At 47.2% G+C, this 20,596-nt stretch overlaps 1 protein-coding gene and 1 long non-coding RNA gene across 9 annotated transcripts in view; one reads left to right on the top strand and one right to left on the bottom strand.

The window, feature by feature from the left end:
* Positions 1-18,253, bottom strand: part of BRDT (bromodomain testis associated) — a 66,259-nt gene extending 48,006 nt beyond the window's left edge. For 5 of the 8 annotated variants that reach the window (XM_079981209.1, XM_079981213.1, XM_079981211.1 and 2 more), the window contains exon 1: positions 18,164-18,253. The gene's annotated coding sequence lies outside the window, so the exon portion shown is untranslated. Of the gene's footprint in view, positions 1-2,259; positions 2,343-9,468; positions 9,546-18,163 lie in introns of those variants that run through there. The other 3 variants (XM_079981215.1, XM_079981216.1, XM_079981217.1) reach the window with 3 other exon arrangements.
* Positions 18,254-18,289: 36 nt separating this feature from the next.
* Positions 18,290-19,989, top strand: LOC307218918. The gene is made up of 2 exons (XR_013840131.1): positions 18,290-18,425; positions 19,839-19,989. It is a non-coding gene; the product is annotated as an uncharacterized lncRNA (long non-coding RNA).
* The last annotated feature ends 607 nt before the right edge of the window (positions 19,990-20,596 follow it).

Below are 20,596 nucleotides of genomic sequence, written 5' to 3'. Positions count from 1 at the left end.
GTTTTGCAAAAGGAAACTTTTATTAGGAACACAGTTCCTCCATCAAAAAGTGCAATGTACAAGTTTGTTGTTTTTTATTGGATTATCTTGAAAGATTTATGGTGCATTTGATTTACAAGGTAATGCCATATAAAATGTTTGTACAGTCCAGTTTGGTGTAAATCTTTACATTCTGGAATGTCAGTTACAGTAGTATCAATTGGCATATAGTCCATGAAAAGTTTGAAAATTCTTGGTGTTGTGCTGTGTGTATTAAGCTAGGATATTTATGTAGGATTGCCAAAAATCAGAGGCTAAGATACCGATCTGTTTACAAACAATTTTTGTGTTAACAATAGCTTTGAAATTCGATGATCAGCTACATTTACAAGTTTGTACATTGTTGGTTGCTTCTTAATTATTTATTTCCTAAATAAGGTCACTGAAAATGAAACTTTTAGTAACTGAGAGTGGTAAAAGGTAAAGGGACCCCTGACCATTAGGTCCAGTCGTGGCCGACTCTGGGGTTGCAGCGCTCATCTCACTTTATTGGCCGAGGGAGCCAGCGTACAGCTTCCGGGTTATGTGGCCAGCATGACTAAGCCGCTTCTGGCAAACCAGAGCAGCACACGGAAACGCTGTTTACCTTCCCGCCTTTACCTTACCTATTTATCTACTTGCACTTTGACGTGCTTTCGAACTGCTAGGTTGGCAGGAGCAGGGACCAAGCAATGGGAGCTCACCCCGTTGCGGGGATTTGAACCGCCGACCTTCTGATCGGCAAGTCCTAGGCTCTGTGGTTTAACCCACAGCACCACCTGCGTCCCAACTGAGAGTGGTAGATCCAAGCAAAAATTCACCACCTGAAGCATTTCAAAACCTGAGATGTTAAATGAAAGCAAATGGTCTCTGCACAATCTTTGCTTCTCTGAAAACAGTAGAAGCCTTGCAAGATGTTATTTGTTGACCACTTAAAGCACAGACTTTAACCCTAATTTTATATAGCACATGCTAATATGTTCCTTAACTGTGTTTTTCTCTCTGTCCTCTCTCTCACTAACATTATTCATTTTTTAGCTATTAACATTCTTTGTTTCTTGATTGTCAGTTGCTATTTATTTGTTTTATTTAGGCATTTCCTGGTTATTGTCATCCCTCCAGCTGATTTCTGCCTTTGCAAAGGTTTGCTTGAAACGAATGCGCTTTTTTGTGTTTGTAATGCAACTTGCAGCTTTTAGCCAGTAGATGTCAGCTCACTACTGGATTTCACTTATTTTGAAGCTATTAAAACAAGTGAATCAGGAAACCCATTTTTAGGGAAGGGAAATACAGTGGTACCTTGGTTCCCAAAGTCAATCAGTTCCAGAAGTCTGTTCCAAAACCAAAGTGTTCTAGAACCAAGGTGCGCTTTCCCGTAGAAAGTAATGCACAATGGATTAATCCATTCCAGACTTTTAAAAACAACCCCTAAAACAGCAATTTAACATGAATTTTACTATCTAACGAGACCATTGATCCATAAAATGAAAGCAATAATCAATGTACTGTACTATAAAATCAATAAGACAGTATTGTAGATGATAAAAATTAAAATTAATTCTTTTCCTTATGTGCACTGATGATAGTCATTAGTTGGGGGGCTTTTATCCATTTCTGCAGCCACAAAGTCAATCAGTAGCTGAACAGGGTTCCACAGTCACCAAAAGTCACAAAAACGAAGTCGCAAGCCACAGTCACAAAAATGGAGCTGCAAGCCATAGTCATAAGCCAGTCCCATAAAACGAAGAACAAGTCACAGTCAAAACGAAAAAGCCACACAAACAAAAACTCAAAAAAATAGCAAAAACAAAAGCACCAAATATCACCTCTGTGTTGCATGGGTGCTTGGGACTCAACAGCCGACAGACTCAACAGGAAGCCTCTGATTACCAGTGGGAGACTCAATTTACAAACGGAATACACACAACAGGAAGCGGAACTTATTCACAAACCAGAACACCTAGCCCAGTCCAAATTGGATTTCCCCCCTGTCCCCAGTGGCTGTTTATGGACATGAAAAAAGACATTGGGAGTTCCAAGTCTTGCATTCACGCAGCTTTGTTCCACGTAAACTGTGTGCGGGTGGCTGATATAGAGACAGTCAATACATGAAGATGGGGAATGAGATTGCATTGGCCCCTTCCCAAACGCCATGCGTAGATGAGCTTTTCTGATCAGAGCCAATCCAGGGGCAAGTTGCATGTATGGAAGACCCGGTGCCAGGAAAACAGTCGCACCTACCTGTAGAGCAGAGCTCAGTGTAGCTGAAAGGCATCCTGGTTTGGAACCTGCATGTGTCCCAGTGTCGGCCTTACAATTTCATATACATATATATATATACATTTTAATATTCAGTTTTATGTTTTACAATTTAGAATACTCATTTAAGCATCCTTAAAATATCAGTGACATCCCTTCTTCTCTTTCCATGGTTCATTTTGCATATCATAAATCCCTGCACATTTTACAAAAACTAAAGCATTCCATATTTCATTATTACATCCATCAAGACTTATTTACGCTGTTGAATTTATCTTAATGCTGCCAACGTTTTCAAGTGGACACAATTTCCCCCCATATATTCAATAAACGTTTTCCAATCTTCTCTAAACGTATGTTCTTCTTGTTCTCTTATTCTATATTTTAAGTCTGCAAGCTGCGCTTAGTCCATCAGCTTATGTTGCCATTCTTCTTTAGTTGGGACCTCACTTGTTTTCCATTTTTGAGCTAACAAAACACAGGCCGCAGTAGTGGCATACATAAATAACCTTTTTTGACACCTGGGAATTTCAGTCTGAGTTATCCCCAACAAAAAGAACTCTGTTTTTGGTTTCTGTGTGTGTTTTTTGGAACAGTACTGCTAAACATTTTTTCCAATTCATTATGGATTGTTTCCCAATACTCTTTTACAAGTCCACCACATGTGAAAGAACGTTCCTTCCACCTCTTTGCATCTCCAGCACTTATCTGATTCAACCTTATATATCTTAGCAAGCCTACTCGGCCTTACAATTTCTAACTGTTCTCACTACAGTGGTACCTCTGGTCGCGAACGGGATCCGTTCTGGAGCCCTGTTCGCAACCTGAAAGGAACACAACCCGCGTCTGCGCACACTCAGGTTGTGATTCGCTGCACATGCACGTGACATCATTTTGTGTGTCTGTGCACGCGCGAGCGGCGAAACCCAGAAGTAACCCTTTTCGGTACTTCCAGGTTGCCGTGGGATGCAACCTGAAAAGACGTAACCTGAACCGAACGTAACAAGAGGTATGACTGTATTAGCTTTTGCACTTTGATGAAGGCCTTGTGAAGGGAAGCGAGCAGCTCTGGAAACATATAGATTTCCCTGAAGTGTGCAGAGAAAGCAGCCCTTGTGTGTGCTGGAGATTCTACGCAGGCCACAGAACCGGCTGACTGCCTTGTAAACAGTCTCCAAATCCTCTCCAATCAGTTAGAGCGCTGCATAGTTTTGTAAATCCCTCGCAGCATCCCACAGCTCTGCCCTTTTATTTATAAGATGTATGACCTCATTAGGTGAACGCAACATTTTAAAACATGATACACTATAAAAGGAGAACAAAATACGCTTTGGAACACAGCCACCATCCATCTATTAAGCCCATTGGTCAGAATAGTCTCATAACTCAGGGCGCAAACAATTATCTCTTGGGAACAAAACAGCATGCTGAAAAAAGCTTAGTGCCAATCAAAGATTTGAGGGGAGAGTCTTTCGTAGCTGGGGTGCTATTGCCGAGAAGACCTTCTGGCAAGCAACAGACCTAATCTCATGCAACAATGGCAGCACCAGAAGAGTCTTCAGCTGGCCAAAAGGGCCCGGGCAGGATTATGTGCCGGAGATATGCTCCTCTACACCCAGTGGCAGATTCATGGCTTGTGGGGCCCTGTGCGCAGCCATTTTGAGTGGCCCTATTTGTTCACCTAAACGTAACGATGTCAAAATTCGGGGTGTATAATGTTTCTGCCTTTGCACTATGCTGCCCCCTCATCAGACAACTTGGAAATAATCCCTGCTGTGGACCTGGCAGGAAGAAAAGGTGTTGATGATAATAAGGATGCGTCTGAAATGGATGCCAGCCCCTACAAAACACACACACACACACACACACCAGTTGAGGAACAATCAGGGGGAATGTGATGCTGCTTCCCAAAAAAACTTTGGTACAATTAGGAAAAAATGAGATTATGAAGATGAGGTTGCCTCTGCAGTGCCCCCCCCAAAAAAAATCAGATTTAGAACAATATCTGCTGTATGGCATACAGTAGAAACAGGAAAGAATCGCCTTATCCTTTCCCCCACATTCAACTGAGGCCTTTCTCAAGTAGGTGCCTGCCCCACATGCCAGCAGGCAGCAAAACAAACACAGTAGGTCAATTCCTACGTTTCTTCTTCCATTCACCCCCCCCCCCTTTTCAAAAAGTCCCCCTCATGGCTGACAGGCAGTAAAACAAGCAACAGGCAATTCCCACACTCCCGCCACATCCCAATACACTCCTCCTCTTCTTCTTCTTCTTCTTCTTCTTCTTCTTCTTCTTCTTCTTCTTCTTCTTCTTCTTCTTCTTCTTCTTTTAAAAAAAGCTGCTTGCCTATTGCTCCGTGTCACTGGCAGGCAGCAAAACAAAGTAGAGCAGCAAACAGGTGGATCCTGTGGTTCTTCCTTCACCGCTCCACACACATGTTTTCCAAAAACTTCATGGGCACAGCAGCTTCCCACTGCTTGCTGCACCAGGCTGGTGGATAGCAAAGCAAAGAGGAGGCAAACAGGCCTGACACTTCTTCTCCCCTCCCCTTTCCTAATGCCCTCCATGGGCAAGAGAGCTTCTCTCCCCCACTACTTTCAATAAGTCCTTCCATGCACAGAAAAACAAAGAGAAGGCAAATGGGCACAATACTTCTTAACTCCTCTCCTTTTCAAAATGCCACTCCATGGACAGGGCTGCCAAAGCAGAGGAGGTGGAATAGCTTTGGCACTTCCCCCATCCACAAAACCAAAGGGCTGGCAATAATAATAATAAAGGTAAAGGTAAAGGTACCCCTGCCCGTATGGGCCAGTCTTGACAGACTCTGGGGTTGTGCGCCCATCTCACTTAAGAGGCCGGGGACCAGCGCTGTCCGGAGACACTTCCGGGTCACGTGGCCAGCGTGACATCGCTGCTCTGGCGAGCCAGAGCCACACACGGAAACGCCGTTTACCTTCCCGCTGGTAAGCGGTCCCTATTTATCTACTTGCACCCGGAGGTGCTTTCGAACTGCTAGGTTGGCAGGCGCTGGGACCGAGCAGCGGGAGCGCACCCCGCCGCAGGGATTCGAACCGCCGACCTTTCGATCGGCAAGCCCTAGGCGCTGAGGCTTTAACCCACAGCGCCACCTGCGTCCCACATAATAATTAATAATTTATTACTTATACCCCACCCATTTGGCCGGGCCTCCCCAGCCACTCTGGGCAACTCCCAACAGAATATTAAAAACAAACACAATAAAACATCAAACATTAAAAACTTCCCTAAACAGGGCTGCATTCAGATGTTTTCTAAAATTCTAAAATTTCTAAAATTGATTATTTCTTTCACATCTGAAGGGAGGGTGTTCCACAGGGTGGGCGCTGCCACGAGAAGGCCCTCTGCCTGGTTCCCTGTAACCTCACTTCTCGCAGGGAGGGAACCCCCAGAAGGCCCTCGGGCCTGGACCTCAGTATCCGGGCTGAATGTCTTGTCACCATCTTTGTCCCACTACAATTGCCCAGGCAAATCCTTCCATCCATTAAGCCTATTGAACCTGTGTCAGGGAACTGCCATCGGAGCTCAGGGTGGTGGAGAGGCTCTCGGATGCTGGGAGACCCTCGGATGATGAGGAGGGAACCAGCAGGGGGAGAGGGAGAGTTTCCGCTGAAGAAGGAGGGAAGGAGGAGACAGCGTCGGAGGTGAGGCTCAGAAACGTTTCAAGCAAGACCAGTGGTGAGAGCTGAGGACCTCCCCTTGGAACGCCCACTCTGCGCAGAAAGCTGTCGCGCAGGGAATCAAGGAGGAGACTTTCTGTCAAAGAACTTTTATGTTGGAAGAAATTCAGGAAACGCCCACTGACGGATTCTGCCAGTGATTAAGGCAGCCACGCACTTATGGCTGTCCGGTTAGGGAGAGTTTAAAACTAACTACAAAACTGGGAGCGTTTTAGCGCTTATGCACAAGCAACCCCTTATCCCATTACAACCTGTAATAATTCTGTCATCAAGGTCAGCATGGATGTAACTTTGTCCTCCCAGGTGCCCAGCAAATTTGACACAGCTCTGGCCACACATGAACGAGGTTGAACTGACACACTTTCTCTCTCCTGGCAAGGAGGAGGTTGGAATAATCAGCTTCCTGGTTTTTAACTACCGCATGTTACCACTGTGTTTCAAAATGACAGACTTTTGGTAGTTTATTGAAAAAAGCTAGGATCAAACCATGGTTTACAATCCTGGATTATTTCAACAAAACATAGTGCAACCCAACCAGAGTTCCCAGCTCTGATGTAACTCTCTTGCAACACTACAACACTAGAGAAGGGTTGGGCAACCTGTGGCTCTCCAAAAGTGGCTAAAAATCTGATTATACCTTAAATGCTTTGGCAAGTGTTTTCCTTTGATAATAATAATAATAATAATAAATTTTATTTATATCCCGCCCTCCCCAGCCGAAGCCAGGCTCAGGGCGGCTAACAACATTAAAACAGTGTGACATTATAAAACATTATAAAAATGAATTAAAATCAAAATTGATGGCAACCATAAACTAAAGCTTTGTAAAGATTGCCAGAGGAGGGGGTCAGGCTGTGCCCTGACCAAATGCCAGGTGGAACAGCTCTGTCTTGCAGGCCCTGCGGAAAGATGTCAAGTCCTGCAGGGCCCTTGTCTCTTGTGACAGAGCGTTCCACCAGGTTGGAGCCGCAGCCGAAAAAGCCCTGGCTCTAGTTGAGGCCAGCCTAACCTCTCTGAGGCCTGGGACCCTCAAGGTGTTTTTATTTGAAGATCGTAAGTTCCTCTGTGGGGCATACCAGGAGAGGCGGTCCCGTAGGTACGAGGGCCCTAGGCCGTATAGGGCTTTGAAGGTTAAAACCAGCACCTTAAACCTGATCCTGTACTCCACCGGGAGCCAGTGCAGCTGGTATAGCACCGGATGAATGTGATCTCTAAGCGAGGACCCCGTAAGGAGTCTCGCTGCGGCATTCTGCACCCGCTGGAGTTTCTGGGTCAGTCTCAAGGGCAGCCCCACGTAGAGCGAGTTACAATAATCCAGTCTGGAGGTGACCGTCGCGTGGATCACAGTGGCTAGGTCAGGGCGAGAGAGGTAAGGAGCCAACTGCTTAGCTTGGCGGAGATGAAAAAATGCCGCCTTTGTTGTAGCTGCAATCTGCGCCTCCATGGAGAGGGAGGTATCGAAGATTACACCCAAACTCTTAACGGACGGTGCTGGCACTAATTGCACCCCCGCAAGAGATGGGAGTTGCCCCCTCAGTCCCATGTCGTCCCGTCCCAGCCAGAGGACCTCTGTCTTCGGAGGATTTAACTTCAGCCGGCTCCCACGTAACCATCCAGCCACAGCCTCCAAGCATCTGATCAGTGTGTCTGGGGCCGAGTCCGGGTGGCCGTCCATCAACAAATAGAGTTGGGTGTCATCAGCATACTGATGGCAGCCCAGCCCAAAACTCCGGACAAGCTGGGCGAGGGGGCGCATAAAGATGTTAAAAAGCATCGGGGAGAGTATTGCACCCTGAGGCACACCACACACCAAGGAGTGGCGGGATGACAATTCCCCCCCAAGCGCCACCCTCTGTCCCCGACCAGAGAGAAACGAGCGCAGCCATTGAAGGACTGTGCCCTGGATCCCCACGTCGGCAAGGCGGTGGTCCAGGAGTTCGTGATCGACCATGTCGAAGGCTGCTGACAGGTCTAGAAGAATCAGCAGCCCCGACCCGCCTCGATCCAGCTGCCTGCGGAGATCATCTGTTAGGGCGACCAGAGCCGTCTCGGTCCCATGACCAGCGCGGAAGCCGGACTGGAATGGATCCAGAGCTGATGTTTCATCCAGAAACCTACCAAGCTGTTCAGCAACCGCTCTCTCAATCACCTTACCCAGGAATGGAAGATTCGAAACCGGGCGGTAATTGGATAGATCTAAGGGATCTAATGATGTTTTCTTTAAGAGCGGGCGCACCACTGCCTCCTTCAGTTCCCCTGGGAATGTCCCGGTGCCAAGGGACAGATTGATGATATCCCCCAGGGGGGCCCGCACCTCTTCTGGACACGCTCTAATCAGCCAGGACGGGCACGGGTCGAGAGGACAGGTGGTGGGCTTTCCAGCTCGGAGGAATCTGTCTACATCAGCTGGGGATATCCAGTCAAAGTGGTCCAATACTGAACCCGAGGACAGTCGAGGGGCCTCCAGTTCCTTTATTGTATCCAAATTGGCAGGGAGGTCATGGCGGAGCAACAAGACCTTCTCCGCAAAAAAGCTCGCAAATGCCTCACAGCTGTGTGTCAAATTGTTATTTAAATTTGGCTGTCCTTCGAGGGACGTTAAAGACCGAATTATACTAAATAATTGTGCCGGGCGAGAGCTAGCGGATGCAATGGAGGCCGAGAAGTAGGACTTTTTAGCGGCCTTCACTGCCATCTCATAGGTTTTCATAAAAACCCTATAAGATGTTCTTGAGGCTCCGTCACGGGCACCCCGCCATACTCGCTCTAGCCGTCTGAGGTCCCGCTTCATTTTCCGGAGCTCCTCGGTAAACCAGGGAGCCCGGTTTCTGCGGGGTCGCAGAGGGCGCTTAGGTGCGATCTCATTGATGGCTGCCAGGAGCTGGGTATTCCAGGCCTCAACACGCTCAGTCAATGAGTCGCCAGGGGGAGAAAGGTCCCGCAAGGCTTGACGGAATCTATCAGGGTCCATCAGCCTCTGCGGGCGAGCCCAAATTGGCTCGCCACCCAAGCAGGGTGGGGGTGGAACGTCAATCCTGGCTTTCAGAGCATAGTGATCAGACCATGGCACCTTGATCGAAGGAAACATGATCACATCTATACCGACGCCAAAGATCAAATCCAGCGTGTGGCCTGCTTGATGTGTGGGGCCCGAAACAAACTGGGAGAGCCCTAGTGTCGCCATGGAAGACACCAGGTCCAGAGCCTGTGAGGAGGGAGTGGCATCAGCATGGATGTTGAAGTCCCCCAATACCAATAGGTTAGGGAACTCCAAGGCCCAGCCGGCCACCGCCTCCAGCAGGCCTGACAGGGTGGCTGCTGGTGCGCTAGGTGGATCAGAATGTTTACAATGCAGCCATGCCAAAATGGTGACAAGTTAAAAAACTTGAGCAAATAAGATGAGATGAGACAAAGGCTGTGTGTGTGTGTGTGTGTGTGTGTTTTGGCTCACATCTATTTTATATCAATACATACTTGGGATAAAGCGTTCCATCTGACGTCTCAGAGTGCCTTTTTCAAGGAGAGTATCTAGCAGTAGATAATGGATGCTTCTATTGAAAGGGAAATAATAATGTCCAGTTAGGCAGCTGTTAGGGGTGGGGAAAGATCTGTATTTGGGATGCACAACTAATAAAATGTTTTGAGTGTTAGGGATGTTGGGTTTGCTTGCTAGCTTTGGATCACTAAACACGAAGAGCTTGGATTAAACCAGGCAAGAGGTTGTTTGTGTGTGGGAAACCATATTGGGTTAGTTCCACTGCTTTGGGTATACAATGGTACCTCGGTTCTCAAATGTAATCTGTTCCTGAAGACCATTCGAGTTCTGGAACATTCGAAAACCAAAAACTCAATACGTAAATGTCAGGGGCTCAGGAGCAGAGGCACAGGGAAGAGAGGAGATGGAGAGCGAAGGGGAAGAATCCGAGGGGAGCGTAGGAGAAGAGGACAGTGGACCGAGGGATTCCATGAGCCTCTCCAGCGAATCGGAAGATTCACAGAAGGGGGCGCCGGTGGCCAGGGCAAGGGGGGTCCCAAGGGGGACACCCCAGAAGCAAGGGGCCAGCGGGGACTCCCAGAGCAGCAGTTGGAAATCAGGACCAGCTTCCCCACCAGAGCATAGTGGGGGGGAAGAGTCACAGGTATCGGGAGTAGCGTCTCCCCCAGCAGGGAGAGGAGAGGAGTCAGGGCTGACCACGCCTCCATCGGAGAGTCAGACAACGGAGGGGAGGTCAGATCCGGCCAGTATCCCGGAAGAGGGAAGCAGTGACAGAAGTAGTGTAACAGTCAGTAGGAAGGTCACTGGGTTGGCACGAGAGGCAAGTTCAAATGTACAGGAGCATGGGACAGCAAAGAATGAGGATTGGGAACTGGGTCCTAAAGCCCGCCGGAGGCAGGGGGAGGAGCTAAGCGACTCAGCGTCGGAAGAGTCCAGAAAGGGCAATGCCCCAGCGGGCAGGAGGACCCAGAGGAGAAGAGAGCAGCGGAAAAGGTGGAGCAGGGCTAGGATCTTAAACTGGTGTCAGAGGGGAGGAGATTCAGACGGGACTTCGCCGATCTAGGGTTTAAGACGTAGGGCTGCGCGCTGCGGCTTTGAAATGGAAATTGAACTTCAATAAAGACTTTTGTACATTACGACAGCCTAGCGTTGGTCCTCTGTGAGCTGGGACCTAGAGGCAGCTCTGACAGTAAAATTCAATACGGAAGCCACGTGGCATGTTCGACTTCCAAGGTGTGTTTGAAAACCAAAGCATTTACTTCTGGGTTTACGGCATTCGAAAACTGAAGCGTTCGTCAACAGAGACGTTCGAAAACTGAGGTACCACTGTATCTTGTCCTATTTTCCAAACCTTGGCTGAATTCTTCTGTACGGAATAATCTTTCACTTCCATAAAATATTACCTTTTCCCTAGGAAAGGCGAAAAAACCAAAAGCATTGTGATACGTTTAATGGATGCAGAGGTTTCGAGAAGAAAAACCGCTGCATCTGTACCTTTGCATTCATCTGCGTGGCAAGATGAATCCAAGATGTGGTCATGTTTTGCCTCAGAGCAGTTGTACCAATGAACCTTAACCTTGATCTTAAGAGACTTCCTCGCTGTTCCTCTGACAGTTTGTTTATTCTTCACTTCAGGGCCTCTCTTGAGCTAAAACAGCCATTAAGGACAAATTGTTCTAGACAGCTTTTCTTTCTCTATGAGTAACAAAAGCCACGCTGCTAGGTTTTTGTTGTTGTTGTCCTTCCTGTACCTTTCTTTTCTTTTTTTCTTTTACAGGTGAATGCTTTCCAAGCATAAATACACTGTGCTGTTCTTCTGCAGCCACCGTAATCTAAATATCGATGAAAAGGCTTGCTGAAGGATCAGTTGAATATCTTAATGAACAGGTAAAATAATATTGAGCTGAAATGGATGTAGTACAGTTAGACCCCTGGAGCTATGCAAGTTTCATAGAATTTCACATGCCCATTGCCATGCTGCAGTATTCACTGTAACTAGATAACAGGGTACAGTGGTACCTCGGGTTACAGACGCTTCAGGTTACAGAGGCTTCAGGTTACAGACTCCGCTAATAGTACCTTGGGTTAAGAACTTTGCTTCAGGATGAGAACAGAAATTGTGTGGCGGTGGCAGCAGGAGGCCCCATTAGTGGTACCTCAGGTTAAGAACAGTTTCAGGTTAAGAACAGACCTCCAGAACGAATTGAGTTCTTAACCCGAGGTACCACTGTACATGTTTTGATCACGTACATGGGTTCAGAATTGTTTGGACATTTGATTGCAGATCTTCTTGTACATGTCTGTCATGCCTTTAGGGCAGTGGTTTTCAACCAGTGTGCCATGGCACCCTGGGGTGCCTAAAATGATGGTCAGGGGTGCCGTGGGCAACACTGGCCTCTGTCCCTCTTTCCTTTCCTCCCTCCTCTGATGCCCTCTCAGGTCTCTGCCTCTCAAAGGCTTGAACAGTTGTTTCTTGAAGCGACCCTGGCTACAAGCTCTCCAGACGAATAGTGACTCTGGAGCTGGCCAGGGGCTGCTTCCTAGGCCCTTGCGGGGCAGTGGGAGGAGACACCTCTCTTTGGGGCAGGGAGAGCATCTCAGAGACCAGGGGTGGCAGCAGTAGTTGCCCAGAGGGCTCCCAGGGAGAGGGGAGAGGAGAGGAGGCTGAGGGAACACTCCACAAGGGAGGGTGTTTGAAAAAGGGTGAGATGCTGTCAGCTCTGCAGGCAAGGGGTGACACATCTGGGCTCCTGAGCCCCACAGGGGTGCCGCAGAAAGAATGGAGTTGGTCAAGGGAGCCATGGACTCAAAATGGTTGAAAATGTCTACTTTAAAGGATCCCTATATGCAGTGGCGTAGCGTGGGGGGTGCAGGGGGGGCCGGCTGCACCGGGCACAACATCTGGGGGTTAGGGTTAGGGGGCGCAAATCCACGGGTTAGGGGGCACAAATTACTTGCCTTGCCCCGGGTGCTGACAACCCACGCTACGCCACTGCCTATATGAAGTTGGCCTCTGTTTCATGTGCTAAGCAAATGCAAGTCACTGCATATGATTCACTGTAAGCTTCAATCTATTCAAAAAGGGCAATGATTGCAGCACACCTAAGAAATACGCTTTTCTAAGGGTATGGGTATTTGCAGTTTATTTCGAGTGATTGTGCTATGGATTGAAAATGTGGTGGTGATATTTGCTAGCCATTCTTTTGAATTTTATGTGAAACAACTCTTTTCCAAAGACAATCAACACAGTGTGGACCACAGTATTTTATCTGCCTTACCTGCTACCTTTGCATATTTTGAATGTTTAATCCCACAACAGTGAAAATGTCATATCCTCAGGGCTGTGCTTCTACAGCCTAATCTGCTTCATTTATGCAAAGAATTCAGCCAAAAAAGGCTCCTGGGGCATTGTACATATGACTAAAAAATAATAAATGTCCCTGTCCACACGCTTGCAATCTAAAAAGACGTAACGCGACAGTAAAATGGATCAGGAGGGATGAGAAGATAAGCAGACTTGGGTGCAAACTCTTAGTCACAAGTTCTTTCAGTTACGGCTGAGGGGTGCCAAAAATCGCTGGTCTCTCAGCCGCTCCAATTACTGTTCAATTCAAAATGCCAGCCAGCTTACACATATCCGCTCCACTTCCCAGTGGGGAGGAGTTGCGGTGGACCGCATGGCCACCCACTACCCACCGGGGACAGGGGACCTTATCCCCGTTGCCTGGGGGAACCCGGCCACGTCATAGCCCGGCCAGCCAACCTGCTAGCCGGGGGGACGTGGCAGGGGCCGTTTAAAAGGAGGAGCGAGCCAGAGGACTTCCTCTTTGGCTCGCTTCCTCAATCACCCGCCCTCCCTCCCTATTTTGCAGGTTAGGCAATGGCCTTGCTATGGAGTTCGGTTGGTCGCCTTGGTTGTCCGAGGGGCCCGGTAGGAATTTTTCCACTTGGCAAATTGGCACTGGCCACTTGGTTTTCGTCTACCTCGTAGCAATCGTCACAACTTTGTTAGGGTTGCGGTTAGGCATTGTTTGACATTGTGTGTGGGAGGGGAGGTGTGGCCATCATTCCATTAAAGGAATCCGGGGGTGTTGATCTAGTCTGAAGCCCGGCTGGGGGGCTAAGGCCTTGACACGACCCCGACGGGAAAACTGGGGGAGCTTGAGTTGGTTCGCATCGACAGGGCTCCCCCTACCGGTGGCTTACCCTTACTGGACTTCCTGCACAATGGGCAGGAGTCAGATACTTTGTCAGGTCCAATCAATGCCTAAGCCAATACCGCTCACATTCTGTAATTTCAATAAAGTTGTGGCCAAAATTTGCCCAGTAACATAAACCTAATATCCGTGTCCTTGTGTGAGTTATTTCCAACGGGGGGGGGGGGGGCTGAGGGGTCTCGACACGCAAGTGAAGGGATGGGGCTTTTTCTCAGAAGACCAGCCTCCTTTGCATCTTTCTGCATTCTGTTCAGCTGCGCAACATTTTGTGTAAGTCCCTGTTTCCCCCTCTCCTTTCCCCATGATCCCACAATCATTGCTCATGCTTAGCTGTGACTGTCAAGTAGCTGTAACTAACATGCACCTCTAATAAGAACCCATAACCTTTTCTTGAGCGACTATCTTGACATAACGCTGCAGACAGCACATATTTATGAATAGTTCAGAGAAGGCTGGCCAGCTGACATTTACATTCCCTGACTGTGATTTCTTGGGTACTGTATTATGAAAATAATGATATGTCTGAAAGATGCACTTTTGCCTACTTAAACCCTTTCACTGGTATATCTGCAGCGCCATTATTTATAAGGTTGTATTTGCAGGGGGATAATCAAGTCAAGAGAGATTGAACAGACATGGGGTATACTAAGTACCTTACTCATTCGAAGGAAATTAATTTAGGCTGGATTCAATTTACCAAAAGTTGTTTAACTAAAGTCTTTTAAATTAATGAAAAACCATATGTTACCTAAGGAGCTCACATGCTCGTTTCATTCTGAGAACGGCTGAATAGCCGAGATCACTTAAGCAACAAAAAGAATTTTGTGTTCTCGAATTTAGCCTGTAATGAAAACAAGCGAGCTGACTATGTAGGTATCACATTGATCCATTCTACTGTTGAGGTATCATATTAACAAAACAAATATTCCTGGATAAACAGGTATGTTAATCTTTTGGCTTTGGCAAGGCGATCGATGTTAAGGAAAGTGGATATGGGTAACCGTTTTCAAAATTCAGTTTTGTTTCTTTTCTGTCGCAATTATGGTTTCAGGTAGCTGATTTATGTGCCTTTTATAGTGCTGACTATTCTCTACTGCTGTCTGCTGTGGAGCCTTTTGTTGGCCACAGTCCTAGACAATCATAGTGATTATATATAGATATGTTCTTTCCGCACCCCCACCCCCGGTAGCTCGGAAACATCTAGAGGGCCACAAGTTCTCCACCTCTGTTGTAACTGATGGGCTTTTTTAAAAATTGAAAGCCGTCTAGTTGGTTTAAGCCATCAGCAACATTAAACTGTCAAAATATTCTTGCAAGCTTCTCCCTTGCCCATGCCGTGTCTGGGATTACAGTGGTAGCTCGGGTTACATACGCTTCAGGTTACATATGCTTCAGGTTACAGGCTCCACTCACCTGGAAGTAGTACCTTGGGTTAAGAACTTTGCTTCAGGATGAGAACATGGTGGCGGCAGCGGGAGGCCCCATTAGTTAAAGTGGTGCTTCAGGTTAAGAACAGTGTCAGGTTAAGAACGGACCTCCGGAACAAATTAAGTATTTAACCCGAGGTACCACTGTAATTGTCAGCACTGATTTCTAGGTAATCAAGAGACAGAGTAAGGCACCAGATATGGTAAGCCTGGTCAGCCAAAATCTTAAGAACAGGCATCCTTTGGACCAGCTCACTTGGACAGTACATGGCCCAGGATTGGTGGGTTGTAACTCAAGAGTACATGCCAAGACTTGTTCGTCCATTGGTCTTTCCTCGTTTCACTTAAGTATGGCTGAGAGTACCATATTTACTCGAGTCTAATGCGCCATCAAATCTAAGGCACACTTCAATTTTCAGAAGCTTGGAACCGAGAAAAGGATTTGCTGGCGAATGTAAATGTGCCATTGAATCTAAGGCGCACCTTAATTTTCGTAACATAATTTGGTGAGCATTAGATAAATACGGTACTTTGATGCCACTAAAAGGTTACTGGAGAAGACTGAAGCAGAGAACTTGCCCTTCATTTCATCTGTTTGCATGCGTGATCTATCTATCGACCAATATCTGTCTATAAAATGTGATGCCTAATTCTTTCACACATAGAGATAAAACACATGGCAATTTCCTAGCTAAAGAGTTGCCTTGTGCTGAGTTAAGTTATTGGTCCATTTAGCTGAGTGTCTCACAATGGCTCTCCCACGGCTTTGGGAAGGAGTCTTTCCCCCCAGACCTTCCTAGAGTTGCTGGAGTTCAAACCAGTGACCTTTAGTCAGGGATCAGCAAGCTTTATCAGCAGGGGGCCGGTCCACTGTCCCTCAGATCTTGTGGGGACTGGACTATATTTTGAAAAGAAAAAAAATATGAATGAATTCCTATGCCCCACAAATACAGTGGTACCTTGGGTTACAGACGCTTCAGCTTACAGACTCCGCTAACCCAGAAATAGTACCTCGGGTTAAGAACTTTGCTTCAGGATGAGAACTGAAATTGTGTAGCGCAGCGGCAGCAGGAGGTCCCATTAGCTAAAGTGGTACCTCAGGTTAAGAACAGTTTCAGGTTAGCTCCAGAATGAATTAAGTTCTTAACCCGAGGTACCACTGTAACCCAGAGATGCATTTTAAATAAAAGCACACATTCTACTCATGTAAAAACACCAGGCAGGCCCCACAAATAACCCAGAGATGCATTTTAAATAAAAGGACACATTCTACTCATGTAAAAACACGCAGATTCCCAGACCATCCGCTGTCCAGATTTAGAAGGCGATTGGGCCGGATCCGGCCCCCGGGCCTTAGTTTACCTACCCATGCCTTTAGTGTACAAAACATGGTCTCTACCAATCAGCTGCGGCCCTTCCATGGCAATATTATTGGGGTGCATCTCTAGAATAGCATTTGAAACTCCCATTGTTCCAGGCGCGTTTTGCGACAGGGAATTTCATCAGTGCGAGCAGCTTCTGAGCTCTGGACACAGTACTGTGCCTAAGATTTCAGATTAAAACTGCAGAGTGGAAGGAAAGGAGGACCTTTTTCTGCCTCCCCACTTCCAGCTACTCTCTGAAGACTGGAGAAGAGACCCTCTTAAGAATATTAGGAGGGTGGGCAGGGGAAGGACTGGACTCTGTGAAAATTAACATAATATTTTAGCTGCAGTTCATTCATTTTCAGCTTTCTATTCGTGTTATAAAAAAGCCCGCCTAGGCATTCCATAGTGGCGCCCCTAACCAAGGTTTAAGGTGCCATTTAGCTCCTAGCTTTTGTATCTCAGTTTCTAACACTGCTGTAGAAGCTAGCCCAGGAACTAGGCTGAAAATGTTTGTGGGGAGGGGGGAAATCATGCCTAGCTCGCTCTTCTTCTGCTTTCAAGGGGAGCTGCTGGGTCGGGAGATCCCAGGGAGCCTGCCCTTGCCTCCTGAGCTCTCTCTTGACATGGCAGTACTCAGAGACTTCTTGGCCCTATTAGCATGAAATGATAGGAATCTGATTCCCCTCCTCCAGATAAAGCAATAGGCTGGGGCTCCAAAATATTTAGCGGGAAGGGGGAGAATGAGATCATGCTCTGAACTCAGTCCTTCACCCTGAGTGTCCATTTGTTTCATTTATTTTGTATCACACCATAACTGGACACGGCTGACTGCTGTTATAATAATGCTGTAATGAAGGATAAGTATATATGTTTTGGACTTGCTTGTCCTTGTTCCATTCTGCAGCTTATTTTGTCTGATCTGCAGTTTGTACAGATAAGAATGAATGAATGAATGACCTGGTCCTTGTTTCTCCATGCTCTTTGGTTGGAATTCCCTTCTGGTCTGGTCTGTTCGCCTGCCTCTACCAGCCCTTGCCTGGTTACTCTAGATCCTGCTATTCCTGCAAGGTTGGCACCGCTCATGCCCCCCCAAAACCTGCAACAGTGCTAAACTGTTCAAACTATTCTTGTGGGAAATTCAGAACAGTCTTGATCCCTGCTTGTTGTGTGTCCCATGTTCTGTGATCTATGTACCCTGTTCTCAGTGTCTGCACCGGTGAAGATCTATGCTAGCCACAAAGGAATGGTTCAACTATCTTAAGTACTAAAGTAAAGGACCCCTGGCCGTTAGGTCCAGTCGTGGCCAACTCTGGGGCTGCAGCACTCATCTCGCTTTATTGGCCGAGGGAGCCTGCGTACAGCTTCTGGGTCATGTGGCCAGCAAGACTAAGCCGCTTCTGGCAAACCAGAGCAGTGCACGGGAACACCATTTACCTTCCCGCCAGAGCAGTACCTATTTATCTACTTGCACTTTGACGTGCTTTCGAACTGCTAGGTTGGCAGGAGCAGGGACCGAGCTCACCCCGTCGTGGGGATTCGAACCGCCAACCTTCTGATCGGCAAGTCCTAGGCTCTGTGGTTTAACCTACAGCGCCACCCGCGTCCCTTATCGTAAGAACTACTCGTTGCTATTATTCTTGCTTTTGAGGGCTCTGTGCTTACCTTAGACTTCCTCCGTCATCCTTTGGAGTTTGTGTCTGTGGGAGCGTTGAGATCACAAGAAGAAAGGGCAATGTTGTGTGATTGAATTGTGATGTCACTGGCCCTAGGGTTGTGACCCAGACCATAGGTGGCTCCAGGGGTGACCCTTGTGATGCCAACTTCAAGTCTGGGCCTTCTGTCCCATGCTCCCGAAGTTGCCAGGAAAAGGCAGGAGAGCAGAACTCTCTGTTGACCTTTCTTGGGGAGCTAGGAAGGACAACAAGTGACTAGACGAGTGACTAGATCTTAAGTTGTTCATTGGCAGCTGCAACCTCTTGGGTGAGATGCCTGAATTGGTCCACCAAGATTGCTCACTCTTAGATGGGTTTTCACTAGAAAAGACAAATTGTAGGGTGCTCAGAAACACCACTCATCCATGCAAGAGTCCTGCCGCTTTATACTCCTTGCAGCTGAAGAACCTCTCATCAGGTTTTGGGTGTGGGACCTGTGGCTCTCCAGATTCTGTTGGATTCCATCTTCCATTACCCCCAACCAACATGCCCAATGGTCCACTGGGGATTGTAGTCCAACAGCAGCACAGGTTCCCTGTCACTGAATTAATCTCTGCTGGAGTATATAAAAACCCAGGTTGCACACACAGCATATGTTTAAAGCACACCCTGCCCCGCTGGAACAATCCTGGAAAATGTAGTCTTCCCCTCACAGTGCTACAGTTCCCAGCATCCTCAGGATGAGAGGGAGGGAATGTGCTTTAAACGTCTGTTATGTACACCAAAATTTCAAGTCAGATCACTTGGTATTGTGTACACTGACCAGCCAAAGTTTCTGGGAGGAGTCTTTCCCAGTTCTGCTAGAGACCCTATGGATTTACCTGTCCTCACACCTAATGACATATTTGGCATCAGGTGTAGGGCAGGTGGGTGTGGCTTTGCTGAAACGGCATTGCAGGCCAAATGGGGAGACCTCTTGGGCTGAATTAAACCCCTGGGATGGTGGTACCCCACCAAGTGTACTGTAAAGTGGGCCTTCACAGGATCAGATTCTGCTATCCTAAGGCATTCATCCAGGTCCTGCAATTTTCCCATTTGACCAAGCGCCAGGCTGTTCTGCTGATTGATACAGTACTAGTTATATAAGAGCCACATTGGATAAGATAAAAAACCCACCTTGTTAAGTTGTGGGTGAACATATCAGACGACACAGCGATTCTTCAAACAGCTCTTGTTTATTCACAGGCCAGAACAGAACTGAACTGAAGGGTTCAGCCGGCCTGCTTATATAGAGCTCCACTAGAACGCAACAGTAACCATTTTCTGTAACTATCCAATCACTGAATGTCACTTTCAATCCCTTATTTGCATATGTGGACCTGAACTATCTACAGTATCCCCCTGCTGGCCCAGGGTGAGAACTTCAGTACATAACACCCCTTGTTCATTTTGTCCCCGCATGGTGGCCAACCAGATCTTTCTGGCAGCTTTAGACTGATTTCCCAATTTCCTCAGATCTTGCCCAACACCCTAAATTTGTCCATCCAACTGGAACAGAAGGATGAAGTGGTCCTGTGCACCACAAATTTCAGGTTTCTGTGAGCAGAAAGGATAATTGATCTTGCTGCCCTCCTATCCAAAACAAAACTTGGTATCTGTGTCTGTTTCCTCCCCTCGTGCCCCAGGTTGCCTTCCAATGGGTCCTGCTGTCCTATTATGTAAGAACATGAGAAGAACTAGGCTGGATCAGGCCCCTTAAGGCACATCAAGTCCAGAATCTCACAGTGACCAACACGATACAGGTGGAAAGCCCAGTAAACCTGTTTCCAAACTCCAGTTTCCTTTGCTCGTTACCTTTCTGATTTTTGAACTAATTATTGGCTAGATTTGTCCGAGAAGGGACCCGGTTAGAAGCGGTGCCAGTTTGGGGAAATGAAATACACTGAAGTCAAATGGCCTCGGTTCACTCACCAGATAAACATTTCTTTTTTCAAGCAAAGGGATCGCTGTGTTTTAAAACGATGGAAAGAGAGGTTCTGTCCTGGCAAACACACAATAGTGCTGTTTCAGCAACAACAAAAGCGCACAAACACTTCCTGCGAACGTCTCTCCCAGATGAGATCATCTGAAATACGCATCTTGATTTTGTTGATACCCAATGAGTCACGCAGTGATTTAATGTTATAAAATGATGTCACTGGGATTTAATTAACTGCAGTCATTTTCACATGTTCATGAGGGTACAAGGGAGCTCCGCAGAGAAGAACAATCAGGGATACTTTGGCTGACCAATCGCAGCCTTCCACCAATTCATTTGCATGGAATCCACAATATATGTGAGTGCACTCAAAGTGTGTTTCAGGCTGGATTAATGGTCTGAAACATGTTCCTCAGTTTCTCCTTGCCCTTCCTGGCCTCAGTTCTTGTCCCGACTATCCTCCTG

The sequence above is a fragment of the Podarcis cretensis genome, assembly GCF_951804945.1.
Source record: "Podarcis cretensis genome assembly, chromosome: 6".
NCBI classification, from domain to species: domain Eukaryota; kingdom Metazoa; phylum Chordata; class Lepidosauria; order Squamata; family Lacertidae; genus Podarcis; species Podarcis cretensis.
The sequence above is the reverse complement of the archived record's forward strand: the minus strand, read 5'-3'. Positions and strand labels throughout refer to the sequence as shown.